The sequence below is a fragment of the Oryctolagus cuniculus genome, chromosome 10 (genome assembly GCF_051225735.1).
Source record: "Oryctolagus cuniculus isolate XC-2025 breed Fujian yellow rabbit chromosome 10, ASM5122573v1, whole genome shotgun sequence".
Taxonomy (NCBI): Eukaryota; Metazoa; Chordata; class Mammalia; order Lagomorpha; family Leporidae; genus Oryctolagus; species Oryctolagus cuniculus.
Genome location: NC_142876.1, coordinates 27612745 through 27636138, shown reverse-complemented (window position 1 = coordinate 27636138; position 23394 = coordinate 27612745). Strand labels below are relative to the sequence as shown.

General features: G+C 46.6%; 2 protein-coding genes across 5 annotated transcripts in view; one reads left to right on the top strand and one right to left on the bottom strand.

Annotated features, from left to right (window-relative positions):
- The window catches only part of MRO (maestro), a 61735-nt gene extending 61017 nt beyond the window's left edge, over positions 1 to 718 (bottom strand). Inside the window, exons 1-2 of the mRNA XM_089305743.1 lie at positions 355 to 718; positions 1 to 67 (exon numbers count right to left, since the gene is read on the bottom strand). The gene's annotated coding sequence lies outside the window, so the exon portion shown is untranslated. The remainder of the gene's footprint in view (positions 68 to 354) is intronic.
- A 7011-nt stretch (positions 719 to 7729) lies between these two features.
- Positions 7730 to 23394, top strand: part of ME2 (malic enzyme 2) — a 77544-nt gene continuing 61879 nt past the window's right edge. The window contains exon 1 of one of the 4 annotated variants that reach the window (XM_089305735.1): positions 7730 to 8045. The gene's annotated coding sequence lies outside the window, so the exon portion shown is untranslated. Of the gene's footprint in view, positions 8046 to 8093; positions 8805 to 23394 lie in introns of those variants that run through there. The other 3 variants (XM_089305733.1, XM_089305734.1, XM_089305737.1) reach the window with 3 other exon arrangements.

Below are 23394 nucleotides of genomic sequence, written 5' to 3'. Positions count from 1 at the left end.
CTGGACAAGTGTATTCCAGCATTGGTCACTGCAAGACTCCTCCCACTTCACTGGTGAACAGGCCAAACTAAAAACAAAGCCCAAAATGGCAACTTCAGCTCCCAACAGGACAGAACCCATGAAGACTGATCCTCACTCACACCTTTCTCTGTTCAGTGACGGAAACCAACACCTATTTGTCTTCAATTCGGGCCTTAGGGCTTTGTTTGATTCAGTCTTGCCTTGTAATCCATGCTTCCTCAAGAAGCATTTGTGTCTTGCTCCAGAGGTTGGTACTATTTGCACTGCCTGCAAAACCATCTTATAACTCTGACAGGGCAGTGAGCTGTATTCTAGGCAGTCAAGAATGAGCACCTCGCTTTTCTTGGGGGGCTCCGATGTAGGACCCTGTCGCTCCCCCTCTTCGTGGAGGAGCAACACTGAACCCTGCGCTGTTCTTTCGTCTGCTCGGCCCTCCCCGGGTTTGCTGCTGGTTCTTCCCGGGTTGGCTACTATCCCTTCCACCTCCGTGGAAGGGCAGTTCCCCCTGGCCGCATTCCCCACTTCCGCAGGGGAGCGGCACACCGCCGGCCGGCTCTCTGGGGGGCTGCACGGGTTCCCTTCAGCTAGATGTTCCCCATAGATGTTCCCGGTGCATGCCGTTTCTCTCCTCCTTTATAGTCCTTCTCTGCCAATCCCAACTCGGCTGCCCACACGCCGAGTACGCTGCTCTCCAATCAGGAGCAAGTCCTACAGTTAATTGGTTGAACTGGAGGCAGCTGTGCGGAAGCTGTTTACTTCTCTCCCAGCGCCATATTGTGGGAGAGCAGATGCATAGAATAAGTCTTAATTCGAGTAACTTAGTCTAGTCCGGATTGCTCCCCACAGATCCCCCTTTCTTTTTATTTTTTGGCGTTGATACGCGCCTGTCTTCGGTGTCCCGCAGCACACACTCTGCTGTACTTGCTAGAGTTGCCACAGGCTCTTACAAGTCCTATCAATCAGGAAAACCGAATCCGGGTCCTCTCTTCGCCATTGTGAGGAGGTTTTTAGGCGCTGATGCGTGCCTGTGTTCGGTGCCCTGCAGCGCATGCTCTACTCTGCTAGAACTGCCTGCAGGTGTTTACAAAACCTATCAGGCAAACCGAATCCAAGCCTTCTAATTGGCATGTTGAGGGGAGGCCTTATTTTTCTCTATTTCTCTATCTCCGGGCATTCCTATTTCTCCCATTTTACTTCTATCTTCCAGCATTCCTATTTCTCTCACTTTACTTCTAAAACTTCTGTTTCTCTTATCCCCGCAGCTTTCCGGCACCTCGCCCCGCCAGCGGGCTCCGCCCCGAGGCTGCTTCTCCGCGCCTCGCCGGCTCTGAGCCGCTTCAGCCCGCGCGCCTCTCTGCGCGGCTTCCCGGCTTTGCGCGGTCCGCGGTCTCCACGCTTAACCCTTTCGCGTCTGAACCACGGCCTACGCCAGCGTTCCCTATCTATTCACGCCCCGTGCTCTCTCTGCACGCGGCGGCTTCCGCGAGTAACACAGCGTAGCTTGCGTCTCCGCCACTAGGATTCAATCTAAGTTCCCCGGGCTAGCCTGGCGAATTCAACCCAGCGTACGTCTCCGCCCCACGATCTGGCTTCCCGTCCTTTGCTCCCCGGGCTAATCAGACGGATCCCAATCTGGCTTGCGTCTCAGCTTCTGGTTTCAACTTTTCGCCCCCTATTCCCGGGCTAACTTGAGAACCCCAAAGTGGCTTTCGTGTCCGCCTTGGCCTGCCCCCCACGGCTTCAATTTCCCTAACACTTTTCTCTACCCGGTATGTTTCCCCAAGCTTTCCTCCAACAATATTCCTCCCTCATTTCTCCTGGCCTCTCCCCACAGTCCGCATCCGAGTCTGTTTGTTCTAACTTTCACTTTCGCTTTCGACCTTAGAGATTTCTCCCAGCTTCCCCCTGTAGTCCGTATCCGAATCTATGCCTAGGCTTTCAATAGCTTCTTCCGGCACCCTTTTCGTCCGGCTTTTCCCTAGGCTGTTTGCTAGTCTCTCTTTCCGGTATTTTTCCCATTTCTTCCCGTTTCTTCCCTCCTGAGTTTCATATCCGACCTAGGTTTCCTAATCCGAGTCATTTCTTCCCTCCTAAGTTTCCTATCCGTCCTAGGTTTCCTATCCGAGTCACGGCACCATTATGTCGCTCCCCCTCTTCGTGGAGGAGCAACACTGAACCCTGTGCTGTTCTTTCGTCTGCTCGGCCCTCCCCGGGTTTGCTGCTGGTTCTTCCCGGGTTGGCTACTATCCCTTCCACCTCCGTGGAAGGGCAGTTCCCCCTGGCCGCATTCCCCACTTCCGCAGGGGAGCGGCACACCGCCGGCCGGCTCTCTGGGGGGCTGCACGGGTTCCCTTCAGCTAGATGTTCCCCATAGATGTTCCTGATGCATGCCGTCTCTCTCCTCCTTTATAGTCCTCCTCCGCCAATCCCAACTCGGCTGAGTACGCTGCTCTCCAATCAGGAGCAAGTCCTACAGTTAATTGGTTGAACTGGAGGCAGCTGTGCGGAAGCTGTTTACTTCTCTCCCAGCGCCATATTGTGGGAGAGCAGATGCATAGAATAAGTCCTAATTCGAGTAACTTAGTCCAGTCCGGATTGCTCCCCACAGGACCCCAAGGAGGAAGGCCATAAGAAAGATACTGGATCCACAACAGAGTTCCAGAAGGCATTTCCTTCATTTTACTTATTTGTTGAGGTGATTATAAAATCCATGCAGTAAGAAGTGCAGAGTATGTAAATCTCAAGCATGATGAACTTTTGCATATGGCCATGAAGCCATCACTCAGCCTGAGATATGGAACATGTGTAGCCTTCAGAAGTTTCCTTTAGGTCACTTTTCAGGAACCAAACTTGCCTCCTCTTAAAGGTAACCACTTTACTGACTTCTATCATCAAAAGTATTTCCTTAGGGGGCTGTAGTGGGTAAAGCCACAATGTGCAGTGCCGGTATCCCACATGAGTGCCGGTTCAAATCCCGGCTGCTCTACTTCTGATCCAGCTCTCTGCTATGGCCTGGGAAAGCAGAAGATGGCCCTAGTCCTTGGGCTCTTGCACCTGCATGGGAGAGCTGGAAGAAGCTCCTGGCTCCTGGCTTTGGATTGGCGCAGCTCTGGCCATTGCAGCCAATTGGGGAGTGAACCAGCGAATGGAAGAACTCTCTTTCCCTGCCTCTCCTCTGTGTAACTCTTACTTTCAAATAAATAAATCTTTTTTTAAAAAAAGTATTTCCTTAAAGGTTAGTTCTTATATAATTTATTCCATCAGTCATTTCTGTACTCAAAATAACAAGTAAAATGTCATAATGGCTATTAATCATTCATAATAAATTTAGTTCTTAAGCATTACAATAAGCCTTACTTAACTAATAAATTATCTGCTTAATCCAGGAAAACTGAAATTAATCACTGTACGTAGTATTTCCCCAAATTCCAGTACCATAAAAAGGGTTGCTCCTGGGGCTGGCATTGTGGCACAGCAGGTTAAGCAGCCACCTGCAATGCTGGCATCCTATATGAGTGCCAGTTCATGTCCTGGCTGCTCCACTTCTGATCTAGCCTCCTATTAGTGGGCTTGAGAAATCAGAGGAAGATGGTATAAGTGCTTGGGCTCCCCTACCCATGTGTGAGAACTGGATGAAGCTCCTAGTTTCAACTTGGCTCAGCCCTGGCTATTTGCAGGGAGAACCAGCGAATGGAAGAGCCTTCTTTCTCTTTGTCGCTCCCTCTCTTTCTGTAGCTCTGTCTCTCAAATAAATAAATACATATTTTTATTTAAAGGTTGCTCTTTTAAATTATCTTTAAATTTATTTTAGAGGAAGAGGCAGAGATAGACAGAGGGAGAGAAAAAGCATCCACCCACTGGCTCACTCCCAGAAACCCAATTAGATAATCAGGTGTGGGAGTTGCAGAAGCCTGGAGCTGGGGAACTCAATCCTGGTTTCCCCCATTGGCAGCAAGGTCCCAATCACTTGAGCCATCCTTGCTGCCTTCTACATCAGATAAAACTGGGTATGTTCAGGGTGGAGGGCAAGTATTGTCTTTTTCATTCTTGTTTCCCAATTCTCTCTTCTCAGTAGGCAATTTTACACAGAAAAATAAACTGTGTCCTGAGGACTACTTGATCAATGCATGGCACCAGATAGTGGTTCTTAATCTTGAGGGTGTTATCCAAATCACCAGGAGGGCTTGTTAAAATTAAAATTGTTGGCCGGCACTGTGGCTCAATAGGCTAATCCTCCACCTGCGGCGCTGGCACCCTGGGTTCTAGTCCCGGTTGGCGCACCGGATTCTGCCCCGGTCGCTCCTCTTCCAGTCCAGCTCTGCTGTGGCCAGGGAGTGCAGTGGAGGATGGCCCAAGTGCTTGGGCCCTGTACCGGCATGGGAGACCAGGAGAAGCACCTGGCTCCTGGCTTCAGATCAGTGCAGCGCGCTGGCCGCAGCAGCCATTGTGGGGTGAACCAACGGAAAAAGGAAGACCTTCCTCTCTCTCTCTCTCTCTCTCTCACTGTCCACTCTGCCTGTCAAAAAAAAAAAAAAAAAATCAAAATTGTTGGGTCTCAACCCCTGAGTTCCTGATTCACTGGGGAAGCCTGAGAATCTGCACTGCTAACAACCTGGGGAGGAAGGTGGCCAGGGTCTTGGGTCACACTTTGAGAACTCCTGCATCTAATGCTGACAGATTTACCTGCCCAAATAAACCAGATGTTTTTGTCATTTAATCAAGCACTAATCACATGGGGACAAGGGACGAATGCAGGAAGAAATAATTTATTTTATTTTATTTATTTGAAAGACGGAGTTACAGAAAGAGGTAGAGACAGAAAGAGAGGTCTTCCATCCACTGGTTCACTCCCCAGATGGCTGCAAGTCGGAGCTGTGCCGATCCGAAGCCAGGGGCCAGGAGCTTCTTCCAGGTCTCCCACGTGGGTGCAGGGGCCCAAGGACTTGGGCCATCTTCTATTGCTACCCCAGCCCATAGCAGAGAGCTGGATCAGAAGAGGAGCAGCTGGGACTAGAACCAGCATCCATATGGAATGCTGGTGCTTCAGGTCAGGGCTTTAACCTGCTGCGCCACAGCGCCGGCCTTGGAAGAAATAATTTTATAAATCCCTTCTCTTGTGGAATTCGTAATACACTGTATAAGTATGCAAAATTGGAACACAAGAGAATGACCAAGAAACACATGTGCTGGAGTCTCACATCAGATTATGTCATTGGTGTAGGATAACCGATTGTTTTAAAGTTCTCAGGTGATTCCAATGCACATTTATATACTCTTGCACGAAAGTCCACTGAAAAGATGAGACTAGAATTTGTCCTTGAGTTACGAAGGGGATTTTAATTGACAGCTTGTAGAGGGGAAGGCCTTCCCAGTCTGGGAAGTGGGATGCTCTTTCTAGTCTTTGCAAGACATTGAACTGTATATATAAACACTCAGAATTGTACAGCAGAGTTTGCATGTTCTTTCCACTCTTTAGAGGCAGCCTTGGGTGAGGCAACCTCTAAGCACTCAGTTTTCCTATAGGTGAAATGGGGATAACAGTTACACCTACCTCAGACTGTCAAGACAATGAAAAGACTTTGATGTATACAGGAAGAGCCCTAGAGTGATGATCAGCAAATAATAAGCGCTCAGTAAATGGCAATTGTTATTCATTGAACAAACATGCCAAGCAGGGAGCCTGAATACTTTGTTTGCATCTATATCCTTTTAAATTTACAAAACCCTTATACTTTTCATCTCCTTTACTCTTTTCAAAATCTTTGAAATAGGTAGGGAAAGTTTAATCGTGTCCATCTGATGGGAGAAAAGCCATCCAGTTCCCTAAGAGAGAACACTAGAACTCACACATTCCAAACTCCCAGGATGTACTCTTTCTTTGGAAGGAAATAAGCAAGCAAGCAAGCAAGCAAACAAACAAACAAAAAGTTGTTAAAGAATTGAAGCATTTCTCAGATAACTTTCAAACTCCCTCCCCCTGCACCCACCCATTCCTACCCACTACAATCCAAACGACCTTCCTTTTATCACTCCCAGATTATCCATAAATGGGATGAATAACACAGATAGCCCACCCTCTGCTTGGAAATGTATTTCATGTTCAGCCATATTTCTAGTCAAGGACTGTCAGTCCTATTGTCATCTCCTGAAGAGGCCTTGCATTTAGGAGAGGTTCTTTCATTTTCAAGCATCCAGATGGAGTAAGCCTGAATCCTACTGTATTTCTTGTTTTGTGAAAGAAGTCTCCATTCGTACAATTCAATTCTCATAGGGTTTTCTGTTTGCAGCATAAACAATTTATGTCATTATTAAAATGCACAAAAATTCCATTACTGTACTAATAATTTTTAATGTTTATTTTCATCTACTTGAAAGGCTGTGTGTATGTATGTGAGATAGACAGAGAGACAGAAACAGAGGGAGACGGGGAGAGAGAATATGAGACTCTTCTATTTGCTCTGTCATTCCTCAAAGGCCCACAATAGCAAAGGTTGGGCCAGGCCAAAGCAGCACCACAATGCCAGCCCCTGTTATAATAATTTATACTTCTTTCTTTAGTTTGTAACTATTAGGTCAAATTGAGGATGTCAGATCTAAAGTAGTAGTAGTAGTAGTAGTAGCAGTAGTAGTAGTAATACTTTAGTTCTGTATGCCCCCAACCTATTGGATTAGACATCAGATTTTAGATGACTTCTTTTTTAAAAAAATTGTATATTTGATGCAAGTTTTTGGAGCAATGGTTAGAATGCTGCTTGGGATGCCTGGATCTCATATTGGAATGTCTGGGTTTGAGTCAACTTCCAATTCAGTTTCCTGGCATCTCTGCCATTCACCTACATCCTTTATAACAAACTAGTAAATGTAGGTTAAAGTGTTTCCCCGAGTTCTGTGAGCCATCCTAGCAAATTAATTGAATACAAAGAGACCTGGTGGCAACATGGGGCATCTGACATAGAGAGTAGGGACAGACCTGTGGATCTGAGCTCTTAACCTGTGACAACTGGGCACCAGGAGGGATCTTCAGGAAGTTCACAGAAATACATAGGAAAAATGAATGGACTTTAAAGCTTATTGCACCAACACCCTGTATTTCCATGAACCTTTTGCATTTCCAGGTACAGCATGTTAGAACTGAGTGAAGTCATAGCACACCCAGCTAACATCCTCTGAAGAGTGGGTCGGTGGGTAGAACCCCACACATGTATTTAATGACCAGAGGTGAATTATCGTATTCTGTGGTGATTGTGTAGTAGCAGAACAACTACTAGTTTGTTTTCCCAGTAACAAACTGTGAGTTTGGCTTTTCAGTAGGAAGCTTTGACCAATCACTGCTTCGAGTGTCTAAGGAGAAGGAATCCACGAACTGAGCGTCTGCTTCCTTGACATGAAGATACTTCATTTCACAAGGAATAAATTGACCTCAACTTAACCAAACTGAAGTCCCATCCCTGCCAGTTCTCTAAAACCCTTCAATCCCGGGGTCACGCCCTTATAGGACAATCTTTCCAAGACGAAAGGATTTCCCTCTACGTGAACTTCCCGAAGTTTCCCTTATTCAGCCTCTGCTTGTTAGGGTTCTGGTAAGCAGGGTGATTTGAGGTCATGATTTTTTCATGGCCACGCCGCGCTGCGGTGACTGCTAGAGCAGCCCTATCTACCATTTGTCATCTAATTGCAGCGTTCTCTCCCATGCCCCACCCCGCCGTGCGGCACAGTCCAGGCGGGCACAAGCCATCCTACATTCCCATCACTTTTTCTCCACCCGCCTTGCTTCTTTTTTACCCTTTACATCTCTACTCTTAAAAGTACCATCTCCACTCCTTGCTTTGCGTACACGAACCCAACGCCAGTCAAGGCTTCTCGGTAGTGCCGTTTTCCGAAACCTGAGGGAAGCAATTCTTCCAGAATCACCCTCGTGGGCGGGCACCGGCAGGAAGGCGCGGCGCCCGCCGGACTCAAGGACGGGCCTTTCTGAGAGGACGCGCACGCTCTATTTATGGCGACCGTGAGGGCAGGGACGATCGGTAAGGTCCCCGCGGGTCAGAACCGCCAGCGGCCGTGGCCACTGAGTCCTACATGACCGCTCAACAGCTCGGAAGCCGCGTCCCTCAAGGGCGGAAGCCTCGTATTTCCCGCGCCATCTCCTCCCCCTCCCCCCGCGGACGTCCTAACTCGCAGCCTCCCCTCGGCCGCTCGGGCAGGGAGACCGGTCCCCGGCCGCGCCTGCGCAGAGCCGCTTCTCGCGCGAGCACGCGGCCCTGACCCCCGACGACCCGCGAGTGGGGCCCGCGGGGTCGACGCCCCGCCAGTCCCGACTTCCTCCTGGGAGCACGCGTCTTCCTCCTCCTCCTCCTCAGCACAGCGCCTCTCACGCCCGCTGGATGGCTTCCCTCGCCCTCAGGCGCGCGCCCGGCTTCTAACAGTAACCTCGAAGAACAGCTCGGAGAAAGGTGCGGCCGCCGGGAGCGCGGAGCGGGGAGCCTGACCGCCAAGCCCCGAGGCGGGCCCCGCCCCCCGCGCTGGCTCCGTGCCTCCCTGCCTCTCATTGGCCGGCGCGTCTGTCCGTCTCCGCCCACGGGGCCGTGCCTGCCCGCGCCGGGTTCCTGGCTAATTCGGCTGGTTGGGGGGCCGCCCACGCCAGTACGAGCCTGAGCCGGCGCCGGCTTCCAGGAGCTCCGAGGAGGAGGCGGCCAGGCGGCGCCGGAGCGGAGCATCACCCGGGTGGGCGGCAGAGCCGCGGCCTCTCCTCCCGCAGAGCCACCTGTCGCAGGGCGCGGCAGCTGGTAAGGCTCTGCGCGGCACGCGGTTGCGGGAGGCCTGGCACGGCGCTGCCGGGGCGGGGGCTGTGAGAGGGAAGCGGGCGCCGGCCTTCTCCGGGCCGTGGAGCGAGCGTGGCCCGAGGACGTCCGCGTTTGGCGGTTGGGGCGTGAGGAGGAAGGAAGCGGCCTGGGGCGCCGCGCCCTGGGTGAGGGGCAGGCGCGACCCTCGGGCCCTCGGCCCGCGGCCAAACCTGGCGCCCGCTTTTGGGGCGCACTCTCCCAGGTCCTGCCTCTGCTGGCGCCGGGGCGCCGCCCCCCACCCCCACTCCCGCCCGGGGGTCGTGCCCTGTGGCCTCCAGGCCGCGAGCATCCCTCGCTGTCTTCCCCCGAGACCCTGGGAGACTGGTCTGAGGGCTCAAAAGCCCCTTGACTCCCGATCCGGGGTGGGCGAGCAGCCGCCGTCAGCCAGTGTCTGTGTACGTTTTTGCTTTTGCGGGAAAGTGTGGCTGCAGCCTAGAAAGTTCTGAGATTGGAATCGTCGTTCGTTCGGGAGAAATGGCATTTGTGCCCCAGGATTGGCAGGTGTTGCTTGGACGCTCGCGATAACCAGCGCTGCGTGCGATATTACATCTGTGGTCCTAGATTTGACTTTCGTTTTTGGTTCCAAAGATAATTCTAGAAAGTTTTTGTGTTGCTTGTGAGCAAAATAAACCTCCACAGAGGTGCTTCCCTACAAAACGTTTTCTCATATTTGTGTATTTGCCTTCCTAATGTGTGTGATAATCACTTCTCTTTTTTAAAAATTTGTTTAAGTTATACAGGTTTCATGTATTTCGTATATACAGATTTAAGAACACAGTGACACTTCCTCCCCCCCCCCCCCGCCGACTCTCCAACCCTTCCTCCTCCTCCCTGTCACATTCTCACTCTTAATTTTTACAAAGATCTGTTTTCAGTTTACTTAATAATCGTATAGTTAACCCTACTCTTAAATGAAAGAGTTCAACAAATAGCATGAAGAGGAAAAAAACTTCCTCAATGAGAAACAAGGGGTGTAAACCATCATGAATTCTCAAAATGCCTGTTTAACTCCAGGACATTACATTTCAGGTACTCTATTAGTTACCTTGGATCAGGGAAAATAGAGGATCTGTCTTTTGGGGACTGGCTTATTTCACTAAGTATAACGGTTTCCAGTTGCATCCATCTTGTTGGAAAAGACAGGATTTCTTTTTTTTTTTTTAACAACTGTGTAGTACCCGTCATAGTGTATATATACACCATAATTTCTTTGTACAGTCAACAGGACAATCACTAATAAGCAAAGCACTTAAAACCATTGCTGCTTCTGTTAGTGTTGCAATTGATGATGATGATAGTGATAAAAGCAGGAGCAGTTAAGTGATGGCTGGCCCAGATCTATGCATGGATTTTCTCAAAATAACCCTTTAAGGCTGGTACTGTTATTATCTCCAGTTTATAGGCAAACTGAGGTTTAGGAAGATTAGCTTGACCTAGACCCATTTTTTACCTTGGCAAAGCCTGGATTTAAACTCAGGCAATGTAACTTCATGGCTACACCCCCACAATGCAATGCTTCTGCAGCACTGTTTACATTAAGGGAAATGCAGTGTGGACTCATGAATTTTAATCTTTAGTTTCCAAATATTCTGGAAGTTAGGGGACACTTTCCTTAAATCAATCGTGAGTAGCTGCTATAACTAGTTGATTGTATATTGCTCTTATGGTTTGCAGAAATACGGAGAAAATCCAGTTTAACCGTATCTTCTAATATTAGACCTTTAATGAACTTTGAACACGTATTTGCAACCTGCACCTAATTCTAACATGGTGGTTATAAAGACTTGAAAGGGGATCAGTGCAGCGGCTTAAAGCTCCAGTCTGTAGCACTGGCATCCCATGTGGGCGCCTGTTCGAGTCCCAGCTGCTCCACTTCCAATCCAGCTCTCTGCTATGGCTGGGAAAGCAGTAAAAGATGGCCCAAGTCCTTGGGCCCCTGCACCCTCATGAGAGACCTGGAAGATGCTCCTGACTCCTGGCTTTTGGATCAGCTCAGCTCTGGCTGTTGCAGTCATTTGGAGAGTGAACCAGAAGATGGAAGATTTCTCTCTCTGGCCCTATTCTCTCTGTAACTCTTTGAAATAAATAAAATAAACCTTAAAAAATAAACTTGAAAGTTTGGCAGAGAGTGAGGTTAGAGATGGTGATATCATAGTTACAGGAAATGTTGGGCTGTGCTTTGATGAAAGTGTTTCTTCTCTTGAGAATAGCTTGCTCCTGCTTACCAGCTGCTCTGGGACAGGGAACTGCTGTGGGTTACACCCTTAGGGGTGTTTATGTATGATTTTTGTTTTTCAGTGTATTTATGAAAACACATTGTAGACTGCTAAAGGAAAAACTCATTTACCATTTGAAAATTTCTACTGCAATGCTGTTCACATATAAATTGTACTTAACTTTATAAAAAAGTAAGCTATTCTAAACTACAGCTAATTTATGCTAAACTAAAATTATGATTTATGTTTTTGAATTTCAAAGTAGCCATATTTTAAAACAAGTAACACTAAAATCTGTTTCTTCACTGAAGATTAATGTTAGTAGAGAAAATTCAGAGTAAATAAAAATTACATTTGCTTTTCTAGAAAGGTTACTTTTCCTAAAAGTTAACCATTTTGTTTGAGAATCACCATTTTGATTATATGGTACTTCCTTTGAGGAACACGGACAAATTTCAAAAATAATGAGAATTAGTGATTCCACAGGTACTGCTTAGGCTGACATTTGGTATTGCGTGGATCTGTATGCCATCCAGATTCTTGTTCTTGGCCTAGAGGTTTAACTTGAAATATTTTCAGTAGATGTGGTCGTATTATCCTCATGGTCTCTTCCTGTGGGATTTACCATTGAAGCTGTTGATGGGGAGGCTTGCAGGCATTTAGAGCACCTCTGGCCCCCTTACTCTGTGAATGATGACAGTCAACATTTCTAGAGCATTTAGAGGGCACTGTGGTAGCATCTTAAGTAGATTATCAATTCACATCTTAAAACAGCCCTGTGTAGCAGATCTTCATCATCTCCTTGGGGTGGTGGGAGACCTGCCACTCAGGCAGTCTGTGACTTACTCGGCCCCACAGAGCTTCAGGTGACAAAGCCAGGTTTTAAATCTGGGCCAGAGCTTGTCCTCTGACCTGTCTGTTAGACTGCCTGAATATGGATTTTATTGCTCATTTTTGGGTTCTATTAAATAAATCTTAAAGTCAAGTAGTCAAGCTTTGTGTTGTTGATGGTAAAGCTTTAAGGAGTTGATAACTTTTTTTTTTTTAAGATTTACCTATTTTATTTGAAAGGCAGAGCTACAGAGAGAGAGAGAGAGAGAGAGAGAGAGAGAGATCTTCCATCTGCTGGTTCCTCCCTAAATGGCTGCAATGGTTAGAGCTGGGCTAGATAGGAGCCAGGAGCATCTTCCTGGTCTTCTGCTGCTTTCCTAGGCATACCAGCAGGGAGCTGGATAGGAAGTGGAGCAGTGTGGACTCCCAGCTAGCACCCATATGTGATGCCAGCGCCATAGGTGGCAGTTTAATCTGCCACACCATAGCGCTGACCCCAGGACTTGATACTTTTTATATGCCATCATTATTCCACAGACTTCTACAAGAGAGAGTTTGTTTTCCCCCATTCTACTGAAGAGAAAACTGAGACTTCTAAGTCAGTGATTGCTAGATCTTTGGACTTCATGGACAAGTTAAAAAAAAAAATTAAGCTGGATGTATAGGGATGGCAATTGAGCCCAGATATAAGATCCTCAACTTTTAATTCTGTCAAGGGTAATTAAGGATCTTCCTCTTCTTCTTCTTCTTCTTCTTCTTCTTCTTTTTTTTTTTTTTTGACAGGCAGAGTTAGTGAGAAAGAGAGACAGAGAGAAAGGTCTTCCTTCTGTTGGGTCACCCCCCAAATGGCCGCTACGGCCAGCACTGCGCTGATCCTAAGCCAGGAGCCAGGTGCTTCCTCCTGGTCTCCCATGCGGGTGCAGGGCCCAAGCATTTGAGCCATCTTCCACTGCCCTCCCGGGCCACAGCAGGGAACTGGGACAGAACCGGCACCCCAGCCAGGACTGGAACCCAGAGTACTGACACTGCAGGTGGAGGATTAGCCTAGTGAGCCACGGCGCCGGCCAATTAAGGATCTTCTTAAAAATTACTGTCATCTACTGTTCCATCCTTTCCTAAATAAAAGGACATTTTATCACCAAAAAGGCAGGAAAGTTATAATACAAAATTAATAGAGACAATGAATTCAGTACTATGGAAAACTCTATTACATTGTCCTAGTTTGTCTTCTTTCGGTTACAGACCAGTGAAAAGCATGTTCCAGATTAAAACCAATTCAAAGCCAATTTTGGAATGCCTGGCTGATAAAACTTATTCTAAACTGGTGATCAGCTGACCGCAGATGCAGACTCAAATCTGTCTAACTGCAAAGCTTGTACTTGCAGCACCATGGCCTCTCGCCCAAGTGACTTTTTAAAAAAATTTTTTAAAGATGTCTTTTATTTGACAGAGTGACAAAAAGAGAAAGAGAAAGTCCATCTACTGGTTCACTCCCCAGATGGCTGCAACAGCCTGGGCTGATGCCAGGAACCTGGAACTCCACCTGGGACTCCCATGTGGGTAGTAGGGGTCCAAGCACTTGAGCCATCTTCTCTGTTTTCCCAAGCATGTTAGCAGAGAGCTGGATCAGAAGCAGAGCAGCTGGGACTTAAACCAGTGTCCAGATACAGGATGCCAGCATTCACAGTTGGCAGCTTAACACACTGTACCCCTGCCCCCCCCCATTTTTTCTTTTTAATTAGAGAGATTGAGATTGAGACCTTCCACCTGCTGATTTGCTTCCCAAATGCCTGTAATATCCAGAGCTGGACCAGGTCAAAGCCAGGAGCGGCTGGCTTCCAGATGGGAATGGACTGTAGGATGCAGGTATTCTAGGCAGCATGGCAGCATCTTTTTTTTTTTTTTTAAGATGTATTTATTTATTTTGAAAGGCAGAGCTACAGAGAGAGGTAGAGGCTGAGAGAGAGAGAGAGAGAAAGTCTTTTTTTTTTTTTTTTTTGACAGGCAGAGTGGACAGTGAGAGAGAGAGAGAGAGAGACAGAGAGAAAGGTCTTCCTTTTACCGTTGGTTCACCCTCCAATGGCCACTGCGGCCGGCGCGCTGCAGCCGGCACACCGCACTGATCCAAAGCCAGGAGCCAGGTGCTTCTGGTCTCCCATCGGGTGCAGGGCCCAAGTACTTGGGCCATCCTCCACTGCACTCCCTGGCCACAGCAGAGAGCTGGCCTGGAAGAGGAGCAACCAGGACAGAATCCAGTGCCCCAACCAGGACTAGAACCCAGTGTGCTGGCGCAGCAGGCGGAGGATTAGCCTATTGAGCCACGGCACTGGAGAGAAAGTGTTTCATCCACTGGTTCACTTCCTAAGTGGGCATAAAGGCCAGAGCTGAGCTGATCTGAAGCCAGGAGCCAAGAGCTTGTTTCAGGCCGGCGCGGCGGCTCACTAGGCTAATCCTCCGCCTTGCGGCACCGGCTAGTCCCGGTCAGGGCGCCGGATTCTGTCCCGGTTGCCCCTCTTCCAGGCCAGCTCTCTGCTATGGCCAGGGAGTGCAGTGGAGGATGGCCCAAGTGCTTGGGCCCTGCACCCCATGGGAGACCAGGATAAGTACCTGGCTCCTGCCATCGGATCAGCGCGGTGCACCGGCCGCAGCGCGCTGGCCGCGGCGGCCATTGGAGGGTGAACCAACGGCAAAGGAAGACCTTTCTCTCTGTCTCTCTCTCTCACTGTCCACTCTGCCTGTCAAAAAAATAAATAAATAAATGAAAATTAAAAAAAAAAAAAGAGCTTGTTTCAGGTCCCCATGTGGGTGCAGGGGCCCAAGGACTTGGGCCATCTTCTACTGCTTTCCCAGGCCATAGCAGAGAGCTGGATCAGAAGTGGAGCAGGCAGGACTCAAACCAGTGCCCATATGCCTGCGGCAGCTTTACCTGCTACACCACAGTGCTGGCCTCCTAGGCAGCGTCTTAACCCCTGTGTCAAAGGCCTGCCCCATTCTCTCCCAAGTGTTGACTCTCCTTTCTGCTGCCTGTGTAGAGGCCTTGGGAGAGTAGTCTCCAGTAAATGGCCTAATAGCTTCAGTCCCAATCCAGTATGTAAGCACCTCCCAGAGAGTACATTCCATTGCCTCCCTGTTCATTAACCTCTGCGTTTTATCAGCACTTACTCACAGAAAGGGCAAGGCCGTGTGAATGACAGTGGCCACACGGGAGGAGAAACTTCAGGCATATTCCAGTACCCAAGAAACTTGCTACAAGCAGCTTTCTTTTATGTCATATTTACTCCGAATCTCTACCACCTTTTGTTTGCCATCTTTACACATTGATAGTCTTCCTTCTGTCATGTCTCTGGACATAAATTGCTAGGTGTGTTTCTTCCGATTTTTGTTTTCTTGCCTTCAGTTGGTATTAAGCCCACCAGCCTCTCTTTAAATGTCCTGAATTCTAACTTTATTTACTTTTAAATATTTATTTTTTTGAAAAGTAGAGTTACAGAAAGCAGAGGCAGAGGGAGAGAGAAATCGATCTTCCATCCACTGGTTCACTCCCCAAATGGCCACAATGGCCGGAGCTGGGCCAATCTGAAGCCAGGAGCCTGGAGCTTCTTCCAGGTCTCCCATGCCACAGCACCAGCCCCCTGAGTTCTAACTTTAGCAATTTTTTTTAACTTAGGCAGACTTGTTTTAAAGACAGTGTTAAAATTATGCTTTGTGCTAGTCAACTGTTCACTGCTTTAACTGAGGAGGAGCTTCTTGGGAAGGAAAAGTTTCCTTTGGCTTACCTCTTGGAGGTCCGCAGCTCAAGATCTGGCAGCCTCATTAGCCTGGCATCTGGTGGAGGCTGACGGAGGCAGAATGTGTGCACAGAGGAGAGTCACACGGCGAACAAGAAGGCAGAGAGGCCGAGGTGAACTCAACTTACATAGCCAGTCCTCTGGAGAACGAGGCAGGCGCCCAGTGCTGGGAAAGTCCCCTCGGCCCACCTCCTAGATGCCGTAACTGTATCAAGTCGCCACCCTAATCCACCAACCTTTAGTATTAGCAAAAGACTTTGGGGTTTAAATGATTGCCTGAGTTTAGGGAGCCAACTCCTGTTTAATGTACTACCATGTTTTAGTCTCTATCCTTTGGTAATAAAATAAAATTTTCTAATAATTTCAATTATGTAACAATTTTTTAAGTCTCTAATTATGCTTTTTTGCATATATTCTCCTTATTTTATCATCAGAGTTATCTGTGATATAGATTTTAAAGTTGGTATAATTTTTTTATAATGAATCTTTTTTTTTTAAAGATTTTATTTGACAGGTAGAGTTACAGAGAGACAGAGAGAAAGGTCTTCCTTCCGTTGGTTCACTCCCCAAATGGCCGCTACAGCTGGAGCTACACCAATCCGAAGCCAGGAGCCAGGTGCTTCTTCCTGGTCTCCCATGTGGGTACAGGGGCCCAGGCACTTGGGCCATCCTCCACTGCCCTCCCAGGCCAGAGCAGAGAGCTGGACTGGGAAGAGGAGCAACCGGGACTAGAACCCGGCGCCCATATGGGATGCCGGTGCCGCAGGCGGAGGATTAACCTGCTGCACCATGGCGCTGGCCCCATAATGAACCTTTTAAGTAAAGATTTATTTACTTATTTGAAAGGCAGTATGTCTGTCTATTTTCCATTTCTGGATCACTGCCCAAATGGCCAGCAACGACTGGGTCTCCGAAGCCAGGAACCAGGAACTCCATCCTGGTCTCTCACAAGAGTGCCGGGAGCAGAAGTTCTTGAGCCATTTCTTGCTGCCCTCCCAGGTGCATTAGCAGGAAGCTGGATTGAAAATGGAACAGTTGGCCAGCTCTCTGCTGTGGCCAGGGAGTGCAGTGGAGGATGGCCCAAGTGCTTGGGCCCTGCACCCCATGGGAGACCAGGAGAAGCCCCTGGCTCCTGCCTTTGGATCAGCGCAGTGCGCCGGTGAACCAACGGCAAAAGGAAGACCTTTCTGTCTCTCTAACTGTCCACTCTGCCTGTCAAAAAAAAAAAAAAAAAAAAAAAAAAAAAAAAGAAAAGAAAAGAAAAAAAGAAAGAAAGAAAGAAAAAAGAAAATGCAACAGTTGGGACTCAAACCAGCACTTCAGTATGAGATACTGAATCACAGGCAGTGGCTTAACTCACTGTACTGCAGTGCTTGCCCTTTTGGTATTATGTTTATTATACAGGCTAAATTCACTATTAAATAGGAACAATATTTTAACCAGGAGCAAAAAACAGAAAATTTCATATGTCAAAATGCTAATCTCTTTCTCTCTCTCTGCCTTTCAAATAAAAATAAAGGACTTTTTTTTTTTTTTTTTTTTTGACAGGCAGAGTGGACAGTGAGAGAGAGAGAGAGAAAGGTCTTCCTCTTCCATTGGTTCACCCCCAATGGCCGCTGCGGCTGGCGTGCTATGGCCAGCGCACCGCGCTAATCCGAAGCCAGGAGCCTCTCCTGGTCTCCCATGGGGTGCAGGGCCCAAGCACCTGGGCCATCCTCCACTGCACTCCCTGGCCACAGCAGAGAGCTGGCCTGGAAGAGGGGCAACCGGGACAGAATCCGGCGCCCCGACCGGGACTAGAACCCGGTGTGCCGGCGCCGCAAGGCGGAGGATTAGCCTATTGAGCCGCGGCGCCGGCCAAATAAAGGACTTTTAATAAAGATTTATTTATTAGAAAAGCAGAGTTACTTAGAAGCAGAGGCAGCGAGAGAGAGCGCCTTCCATCTGCTGGTTCACCCCCCAAATGGCCTCAATGGCCAGAGCTGGGCCAATTTGAAGCCAGAAGCCAGGAGCTTCTTTTGGTTTTCCCATTTGCGTGCAGGGGCCCAAGGACTTGGGCCATCTTCTGCTGCTTTACCAGGCCATAGCAGAGAGTTGAATTGGAAGTGGAGCAGCCAGGTCTCGAACTGGTGCCCATATGGGATGCTGGCACTGCAGGCTTCAGCTTTACCCTTTATATACCACAGTGGTGGCCCCAAAAAGTTTTTTTTTTTTTTTTTGACAGGCAGAGTTAGAGAGAGAGAGAGAGGGACAGAGAAAGGTCTTTCTTCCGTTGGTTCACCCCCCAAATGGCCACTATGGCTGGCGCGCTGTGCTGATCCAAAGCCAGGAGCCAGGTGCTTCCTCCTGATCTCCCATGCGGGTGCAGGATCTAAGCACTTGGGCCATCCTCCACTGCCTTCCCGGGCCACAGCAGAGAGCTGGACTGGAAGAGGAGCAACCGGGACTAGAATCTGGCGCCCATATGGGATGCTGGTGCCGCAGGCGGAGGATTAGCCACGTGAGCCACGGCGCCGGCTCCCAAAAAGTTTTAAAATGCTAATCTTAACCGTTGATTGCAATATGATTTTTTTCAAATCACCTTTGATTTAAAAGAAAATATATTCCACACTATTTTAGATTTGCCTCCCTCACCAATATGTTACAGTACTAATCTTTTGGTACCAAAGTGTTACTTGAATTTAGCAGTGCTCTCCTGGAAGAACCACACAAACTATGTGGTCAGCTCTTTGAAAACTTAATAACCGGGGCGAAATTGTGGCTCAGAGGGTTAAGCTGCTGCCTGCAATGCTGGCATCCCATATGCACACTGGTTTGAATCCCAGCTGCTCTACTTTCATCTGGTTTCCTGCTAATGGTGTGGGAAAGCAGCCGAAGATGGCCCAGTACTTGGGCCCCTGCACCCACGTAGGAGACCTGGATGATGTTCCTGGAAATAATTCATGAACATGCAAGAAGTTTATATTGGGAAGCTTACAGAGATATGTATCTATTTATGCTTTTTAAAATATCAAGAAAAGGGTAAGTTAGTTATAGTTTTAAAAAGTTCCTAAAGGAGAGCTTTAAGACTTCATAACTTACTAATGATATGAGAGTATTGCATGATAGTGATTTAATTAAATTCTGTTGAATGTTTTTGAAGGTTGGCTTAAAGGAAACCAAATTTGGTAGTATGTTTCATAGAGACTAAAAAAATAAAACAGATTGATATAGATAGGAATATAGGCATAATACTAAGTGACGTTAAGCCACCCACCCCACATCATAAGTAGAACCCTAAGCCTTCGGCTCTCTTGAATTTGGGCTTGGACTTCTACTCCTGCAGTTTGTAACCCTTTAGCACAGAAACTGTCTGTAAACCCCTTAACTAGCCAAAGTGAGTTCACTTAGCAAGTGGAAACCAGAATCTTGAGCGGAAGTAGTTGCTATATAGTACTTTATATTTGTGGCAAATGAGAATATGGGGAATCGTTTTCTAGAGTGCTGGCTCCTTGGAATGGAAGCGGTGCCTCTTACATTGGGTGGGGAAGTAGCCTTCAGAGGGAAAAGTTTTATCATTCCTTGAGGAGGGGGCCTAAACTTGTGCAGGTGCAGTTTGGAAATATGCTGTGACACACTTCACATGTCATGGTAATGTGGCTTAAGGCCTCCTGAGGCAGAGATCTGAGCATTAAAATTAAGCAAAGGATGACTTTTGAACACTTGGTAGCCCATCTGCTTAGGCCTGGCTCTTGTGGTAGGATTTGGACTAGTTGGAATGGCTGGGGATTGCATCGCTTAGAATGTAACTGAAAAACAACTTTGAAAGACATCAGGTATTTCAGAAGCTTTAGTGGTTGAAGTGGAAATGAATCAGGATAAAAGTGTTGAGCTACTTGGGAGTTAGCTGGTAATATTGTCTCTAGGTCTCATACACAAGCAAATTTAAAACTGCCTTCAGGGGTTGATATCCACAACACAGAACACCTATGGGACCAACATCAAAGGTAGCTCATATTTAATAAAAAAAAGACCTCATGGACAAAAATTGTGTCATAAAAAATAAAACATTTGTAGTCAGCTACTGAAGATATTAATTTGGAAAGGTCTTGAAAAAGCCTTGAAGTCTTTGATGAAATCAGAATTCTGAATCGTGAAACATGAACATTTGAATATAAAAAATAGAAATGTAGATGTAAAATTATTGAGGCAAAAGGGTGGCATGTCAGTAGACAAGAACTATGAGAATTTAAGTGGTAGAGAAATTGCTTAAATTAGGAAATCAAATTTTGTCTTGAAAAATGGGACTTAGAAGGGAATTCATTGAAGAAACAAGGAAGAATGTAACAAAAGGCTTGGGCTAAAAATACGTTGGAACAGGAAGGGGAAACCAAACCAGAACCCTGGACTACGAAGAAGCTAAGTGATACTGGGTATGTCAGCTTCTGTCTCTGAGCTATAGTTTAGAGGTTGAAAGCAGGTGATCTCAAAGACTTGGTGTAACTGTAGTTGTGGTTCAAGGAAAATCTGTTTAAGTTTATAAATCTGCTCATTAGAACAAAGCACAGTTTAGTTTAAGGTTTATGTCCTTGGTGATATGATAGATTCTTTTCTGCTTTAGGAAGGGAGTTCATTAAATATGTCTTAAGTAGTAGGACATGATGGGGAATGTATTTGGTCTTTGCCTGGTTTCTTATGGCAGCTCCTAAAACTCTTGAAATGTCAGGAGTTATAGATGTGTCTTGTTATTTTTAATGATCCCCTTTTGATCACACCTTGCAGTATGCCAGTGAGGTAACTCAGAATGGGGTAGGTCACCAGAAAGACAAATGATTAGAGGTTTGGAACTTTCAGCCCCACCTGCCACCTCTGGGCTGGAAATTCAAGGCTATAAAAATTGAGCAAGATGGGATGAGCTTCTGGGCTGCTGAGCACGTGAAAGGGCTGGGAGGGTGGCATGCCCACAGAGGCATGAGAGCTCATGGCCACCACACCCCAGACCTTGCCCTGTTCAGCTCTTCATCTGGCTGTTGGTGTGTATCCTTTGTGATAAACTGGTCAGTGAAAGTAAAATGTTTCCCAGTGTTCTTTGAGCCACCCTAGCAAATTAGCAAACCCAAGTTGCTGGGTCAGAAGTAGGGGGCAGCCTACTTGTAATTGGCCTCTGAAGTGGAGCAGTCTGGTGAGATTGATACCTTAACCTGTGAGATCTGACCAGAATTGACTTGAATTATAAAGCATCCAGTTGGTATTCAGTGGGGAGTTGTTTAATGTGTGGAGAAAAACTGCATGTCTCTGGTTGTTAGAGAAGTAAGCTGGGTTGAGAGTGCAGTAGAAGAGAAACAGTATGAATTCACAGAATTGATGTCTGAAGTGTGTGAGTAGGGAGAAAACAGTTTGTTCGTTACTTTGCAGAGAGGTAATTTTGTTCATTAGTGTTTCTATTAGCAGCAGATCCATTAACTCATAAATTCTTCATGTTTCCTTAATATTTAAAAAAGTCCAAGCGGCAGGCTTTTAGCCTAGCAAATTAGATGCTTGTATCCCACATCAGAGTGCCTGGGTTTTATGTCCTGCTCCACTTCCCAGTGCCAGCTCCTCACTAACACAGACCCTAGAGATCAGCAGTGATGGTGCAAGTGATTGGGTTCTTGCCACCCTTGTGGGAGACAAGCATTGAGTTCATTGCTCCTGACTTTGTCTGGGCTCAGCCTTGGCTATTGCCTCTCGGTGGGGACAAAAGGTAGCTTTCCTTTTAAAAAAAAAAAAAAAAAGTAGAACAAGGCAGCAGTTTTTCTGTTACAAATAATACTAATACATACATCTTCATCTAGGCTCATGTTGTGTACATTTGAGCATTTCTCTAGGATAGCTACCTTAGAATTGAAATTGTTGGAATGAGAGTTTATATGTTCATAATTTACAGAAATGGCTAAATTTCCCTCTAAAAACTATCCATTTTTATTAAACATTTTGGTTTTTATACCCTCACCAATGCTGGATATTAATTTTATTTTTTGACAGTTTGGGTAAAAATTTGTTTTCTTTTTCTTAATTATTTGAGAGGCAGAGAGAGACAGACAGAAAGTGAGAGAGCTCTCATCTGCTGATTCACTCCCTGAAGACCTTCAGTAGCCGGGACTGGACTGAGCCTAAGTTGAGAGCCAGGAACTCCGTCCAAATCTCCCTTGTGGGTATCAGGGACCTAATTACTTGAGCTATCACTGCTGCCTCCCAGGGTCTGTATTTGTAAGTTGGAGTGAAGAACCACAGCTGGGACTCCAACCAGGACATAAGTAACCATCTTTCTTTTTTTTTAAAGAGTTATTTGAAAGGCAGCAATAGAGCAAGCGATCTTCCATCTGCCTATTCACGCCCCAAATGGCTAGAATGGCTGGGCCGGTCTGAAGCCAGGAGCTAGGAGCTTCATCTCAGTCTCCCATGTGAGCAGGGAGCTGGATTGGAAGTGAAGCAGCCTGGACTTAGTGGCACTCCAATATGGGATCTAGCATCTCAGGCAGTGGCTTAACCTGCTATTCCACAACTCCGGCTCTTTGTACCAATTTCCCCCCATGTATTTGTCTTTAATTTGTATGGGTTCTTCATTCATTCCAGATAAAAGTCTTTGTATATGAAACAAATGTTTCTTCCATTATGTTATTTATTTAACTAGATTTTTGTTGGCTCTGATTTTACTCGGGTTTTAAATTTTGGTAATATGGTCCATTTTTCTAAAATGGCATCAGGGTTTACAAACTACTTTGGAAAGGCTTGTGTTACCCCAAGATTATAACCTCATTCTCAGATATTCTGGTATTTGTAATGATAATTTTCTTTTTTAACTATTTATATTCTTGCTGTCTTTGGAATTCAGGTTTTACTCTTTGCCAGGGAACATTCCTACCTTTTCATTCTCTTGAATTTTGTTACATCTGCTCTTTAAAATGTACTTATGAGCTGAATCTAAAACTCCATAAATATTGGAATTGCCTTGGAATTATGGATTATTTTGGGGGAAACTGACATTTTTACAACACTGAATATTCCCATGCTGAAATCTATCTGTATATTTAAGACTTCTTTATGTCTGTTAGTTTCTCCATTAGGTGTATCCCTAGGTATTTTGTAATAATTATTTTATAATTTCTGTTGCTATTATAAATTGGATTTTTTATCCTATTATATACCTGAATTTATTATATATATAGTATACCCAACCACTTTGAATTGCTGAAATATTTTTTTTTTGACAGGTTGAGTGGACAGTGAGAGAGAGAGAGAGACAGAAAGAAAGGTCTTCCTTTTGCCGTTGGTTCACCCTCTGCCTCTCCTTCTCTCTTTGTGTAACTGACTTTTTTTTTTTTTTTTTTTTTTTGACAGGCAGAGTGGACAGTGAGAGAGAGAGGAGACAAAGGTCTTCCTTTTGCCGTTGGTTCACCCTCTCTCTGCCTCTCCTTCTCTCTTTGTGTAACTGACTTTTTTTTTTTTTTTTTTTTTTTTTTTTGACAGGCAGAGTGGACAGTGAGAGAGAGAGAGAGAGACAAAGGTCTTCCTTTTGCCGTTGGTTCACCTTCCAATGGCCGCCATGGCCGGCGCATTGCGCTGATCCGAAGCCAGGAGCCAGGTGCTTCTCCTGGTCTCCCATGTGGGTGTAGGGCCTAAGCACTTGGGCCATCCTCCACTGCACTCCCTGGCCATAGCAGAGAGCTGGACTGGAAG